A 6000-nucleotide genomic window follows, 5' to 3' on the forward strand; every position below is an offset into this window, starting at 1 on the left:
TTGGTGCGACGAAACAAGATCGTTGTTTACATTTTAATGCATTTCGATTACCGAGTTGCTGTACAGTAGAGATGACTCTACATTAGACCGTGCTGTATACTTCGACTAAAACCACAAGACCACATGTAAATCTATTCGCACAACTCGATGATGTTGATATAGTGTTACTAAAATTAATTATTACCTATTTACACAACATAAAAATAACAATTCATGTCGTAGCAGGTTTCGTGAACTCGTGCTTGATGAAACGAATGGTGACAAGTAGGCTTTGAGTGAAAAATAATTATTTAGAGTAGTGACATTTTGTGACCAACGAATGTAAATCGATCATGATATTACAATATATGCTTTCGTCAACATACCGACTTGGCGTAGAAACACTTTCACGTTTTTTGAATAACTGGATTCTCGAGACTTGCTACTTGTACGATGTATCGTTGGTGTGCAAACTATAACGGCCATTTTGTATGATAGTATGTTTTAGTTGTATTGTTGTGAGGACAACCATGTGATGACTCAGCACTTTTCGTTAGCAAAGTAGGTTGATTTGTGTGTAAGATGTAAGCACCGTGCTAGAAAACATATGTACTCTGTTGTTGGAGTAGCTGATTTATTGTTATGACATGGACATATCCTGAAGCCTTGGTTTGTTGTCTTACGAAAGATGAGGCGACCTCGGTGTCGTAAATTGTGTTAACTAAACTCGTATGGATACCACAATTGTGCTGGACTTACACCACCAATCATTGTACAGGTTTGTAGCATGAGCGAATATTTTCGTGTAACATGAATATCTTTCGTATACACTTAGTATGAAATGAGATGTGTGGAACAATAATTAGTGTCGTACAAAGTGTTGTGTTTGATTGCTTACTTTTTATCAATGTCTTTGTGATGTTAAAAGACGACTGAGTTTTCATTTACATTAAGCGGAGAAACTCATGTAATAAATTTTACTCATTTGAAAATCGACTCGCGTGAAAATACCGATTAACAGTATCAATATGAGCAGTATGTTATTTTTCGCGATATGCAACCAATCTTCTAAGCATAACTTGTCAAAATTTATCGTGTCATAGAAAAGTCGGCTGTTACGAATTCGAAACAAATGTACTTCGGTTATCACGACAAAGGGAATTGAGATCAACGCAGTATTTCGGAAGTGAATGTGTATCGTTTGGTATGTTCAGCAATCACTAAATGATAAAAATATGAAACTGTGCAATGTGCATACAACTCGGTTAGGTAAACGATACAGTTACAAGTCGGATGTGATCTCGATTTACAGATGACAGCTTGATGATGTAAAGCTCAACCACTCAAATGTGTTTATTACAAAGTATTTGACACAAACAAAATATCGAATGAAGACTTCGGTTTCATTACCAAGCTAGTGAAAATTGTTTTCTATTGCATGGATATGATTTACCTTTAGAAAAAACGATATAGACCTATTAAGCGACGCTGTTTCATATCCGTCGAGTGAGTAAAATTTCTTTGGAGTTCGGTTTAGTGAGATAATTGTTAGGGATTCAATCACATACAAGTAACGTCTTTTAGTGACAGAGTATTGTGATGACATTTACTCTAGCGAATGACAACGGAAAAATTTTCGATTGTATTGTCGGTGTATGTGTTAGACAAATAATTCTAGTAAACCTAACTATAGGATACATTTGGCAAACATCGTACAAATTGTTTCGTTGTGATGGTAACGACTTTCAGTGGTTTGGTTTCATGTCGGGGAATTATTATTTGGGGGTTCAAAAACAATCAATACTACAAATGGACAACAATGCAAAACACGTTAAGTGAATTACAGTGTAGCAAGTACTTTTTCGATATTACGATTGTTGTGTACCAGACACTTCTAGTTGAATTGAATGCATCTAACAAACATATCACAATTTACTTTTGTAATGATCAAAGTATGTGAAATGGTGCGAACGGATTAGGCATTATTCAAGCGGCGGTATGTCAATTCACCTAGTGTGACATCTTGACACCGGGTAATGCGCGAAAGTGTTTCAATTCTCACCGCGGATTATGATGATAAAGTATTGTACCGGTTGTTAATCAGCAAACGAAATTGTCGTTTCATCTTTAGTCTTGGGTACTGGAAATATTTTCTGATATCCGCAATACGCAGAGTGATTTTTACCAAGGTGGAGTAATTTTCCTATCAAGAACATTTCAGACATACATAGTTTTACAGCTTAATGTGTTAATAACATTGGTACTGAAAAGTTTGTTGCTGTCATAACATTTACCATAACGCCGGGTCTAATTAACGCAAATAATTTAATAATAAAGTAATAATCAACTATTACAAATCTCATATGTCAAATCAATGTGTCAATCTTATGTTCACAGCATGATAACTTTGAATATAACACCATTGTTCGATTGTAAGAAATGAATTCTCAACTACGTTGGTCGGACTTTCAAATCTCGTATACTCAAACATATTATGTTAATCTCAAGTCGCCGACACTGAGAAGTAATTACTTTTGTCTTACAAAATATACCGAGTAGTAATTAGTTTGTCTTGCAGAATATACCACGTAGTAATTCCTCTATCTTACAGAATAGTAACGACTTTTCAAGCTGAATAAAAAAAGATGTGTAGGGATATGAATACAACCAAGCTTGTTATGGATTTTAGGTTTTAGTGATTGTATGGATTCGTGTATGTTTGGCTGTTTTTCATACTGATACTGTTTGAGTTGGTTGGGTAAGTTACAAACGGATTTACTTGACAATGTTTTCGTGGTTGACTCTTTGAGTATGGTAAGATGGTGAGATGTCGAGACGTAATACTATTTCCGTACACTCAATTACAACAAAACATAACCCGCATTCAAATAAGCCGTAAGCTACAAGTGGATTTAAAACTTGATGCTGTTTTGTGGTTGACTCAAGTCAGTAGTCATGTTTGTGTTGATTTCGGGAATGATCATGGCGAGTTGGTCGGGTAAATTAGGTAATGTGGTTGTAACTATAACCGTAAAGAGATGCTGACATTCCAATATCTTTTACGCTGTCGTATATGGATTCAATTGTGATAATTTAATTCACGCTGTCGTATATGGATTCAATTGTGATAATTTAATTCTCAGTTATTGTTCTGACACTCAAATCTCGTATACTCAAAATATAATATGCCCAAGTCAAATCGTATATGCACCGATTAGTAAATACTCTGTCTTACAGAATAGTATAACGACCTTTACAGTTGGATAAAAATTATCGGTCCTATGAATACAACCAGATGAATTAATTCAAGTTTGCGAGTTGTACTGATAGAGCCAAGTAAGTGAAAACTAGATTTTAAACACTTGTTAATGTTGTGAATAATTCTTTTGAGTATGGTAAGATGTTAAAATGTCTCTTTGACAAACGGAAAGCTGGATCGGGAATAGAGTTGTAATGTTACATTACTTGTTTCAAATCAATGTGTGTATAATATCGAAACGGGACTGTGGGGAAGTTGCTAGTCATGTTTGTCAATCCTATTTCAATGCACACTACGCCAAAGTCAAAATAATCGGTTTCGGATTAGGATTTTACAATTATTTCACACCTTTTTGAATAAGCGTCAACTTCACAGAGGATTAGGGTTGGGTCAGAAATAAGTGAAAATTTGTCGGTATTCGAATCACCGGCTACGCCGGTTCTATGGTAAACTAATTACTAAAGTAACACCTTGCGACTGATTACTAGATTTAGCAAACTATTTCGCACTTCAGCGCGCAGGTCATTCGAAATATAGGGCGCGCGCGTAATCCTCACAACAAGCCGTGTTCGCAAAACGGATGTAGTTAGTGGGTCGCACATATCAAAACGCAAGCGCAAACATCTGTTTTTCAAAATCACACAATGTACTGCGGTTTAGTGAATTTCTCGTCGGAAATAAGTGACAATTTGTTGCTATTCAAGTTACCCACACTGATGGTTCTGATAGTCGGTATTTATTAAATCTTACCAGTGAAATCTAGTTCTGTGACAAACTGATTACTAAAATTTCACCGCGTGAGCGATCGGTATGGCTATGACACCAAGTCGTGAAAGATGGGTATGTCCGAGACATTATCTTGTCAGTGATCGCGGGGTTTTGCAAACTATTTCACACCTTTTTGAATAAGCGTTAACTTCACAAAGGATTACGGCTAGAATAGAAATAAGTGACAATTTGTTGGTATTCAAGTCTCGCCGGTGATGTATCTGTTATTCGGCACTTATTACACTTATCATGAAATTAGAGTGAGAACATAAAGCGTCAAGTTGTTGTTTTCGAATTTTGATGTCGAGGTGATAAATTTACGCATTCAATTACAATTCAACTTCGGTTGTGTATTGAGCGATAGATCGATTTGCCGGAAGTGGTATCTTGTGAGCGATCGTAGGATTTTACAAATATTTCACATCTTTTTGAAGTGTTAGTTTGCGAACGCGACTATTGTTGATATTCGAATCGCCGTCTGTCGCACGCACTGCGTAAATCCTCACAACAAGCCACGTTTCCGTTTGTGCGGTTATTGTTGGCGACTCGTACATATTCAACACCACGCGAGAGATACCTGAAAGTACGAATCACGACCGCGCCCATAAGAACACATGGTGAATCACCACAGAACCCGTAAGAATACACGACAGGCGAATCGCCGCCACCGCCTATAGCAAAAAAGGCGAGTCACGACCACGAGTTTTCACGATATACACATTAACAAAGATTCATTCACATGACTATTTACTTGATACATATTCAACACCGGTCGAGAGATGCATATACCGAAAAGGGTCACCGGTTCAAGACGAGTTTCGAGGCACCGGTCGAGTGATCCCTATACCGAAAAGGGTCACCGGTTCAAGACGAGTTTTCGCGGCACCGGTCGAGAGATCCCTATACTCATAAGGCACCGGTCGGGTGGAAGGGGGTCTGAAAGGGTCACCGGTTCAGGACGAGTTTCGCGGCACCGGTCGGGTGCACCCATAAGAGCCCCAGGCAAATCACGAGCGATCTATATAACTACTTATGAGCACCCCATCTCTTACAAAAGAAATTGATCAAGTTTAATATATAGAAATAGGCATTCCGGCGCCGTTGATATAGTTATGACCAATTTTCAGTAGTTTATTTACGCGCCTAGATAGTCGGTACCGAATAGTCCTGTCTTGTCAAACTAAGAAAATGCAGCAAGCCTAGATGAAATGTCACATTGGAATCGTGCGAGTCTCACGAAAGAGGTATCTCTTTTTATTTAGTCTGGTGCATTTGTGCGATTCCAATATCTTGCACCCATATAACAGCCCTGAGGTCTCGAAATAACAATATGCAACGGATTAATTATTACCACCTACACCCCACGAATAAGTATAATTAATAAATTGTATATCATTACCGTGCCCGAAACTCTCGAAGATACCATCTCCCTTACCTCTTCCGGTCAATCTGATCTCGTGGGAAATTGTATGCTATGCAATTACTAATATTATTTAGAAAAAATAGTCTTGAATTAGTAAATTTATTCGCGCTTCGCACCTTAAGAGATACACCCTGTACCTATGACACTGAAGTCGGACTTTCGAATAGCCGCGACATGGGAGGTCTAAGGGACGAAGCCCTCACAAAATTCGGTTGATTGCTCTATATGGGGTGCACAAGGCAATTGCGAGAAACAATACTATTGACCAAATTCATCCATTTACTTTGGAAATTTTCTCGCTTCGCGCGGATCTGCTGGATCCCTAGATTTCCATAACGTTATGCATGTGGGTGAAAGATCACCCTAAAAGTTATGTTAATCACCCATTAAGGGCCCAAGACCCTCGTTTTTCTATTTACTATATTTTTTCAGATTTTTGAAAGGGGGTATTTTACCTCATTAAATGTTGCCCCCCACCCAGAAAAAAAGAGTATTTTTCCTGTCAACACCCTTGCACGATATTTGAATTGAACCCATACAGGAATAGTGACTTCATTTAGTTACTTGGGAA

Source organism: Botryllus schlosseri, chromosome 3 (genome assembly GCF_051294905.1).
Source record: "Botryllus schlosseri isolate E-star chromosome 3, Bs_hap1, whole genome shotgun sequence".
Taxonomy (NCBI): domain Eukaryota; kingdom Metazoa; phylum Chordata; class Ascidiacea; order Stolidobranchia; family Styelidae; genus Botryllus; species Botryllus schlosseri.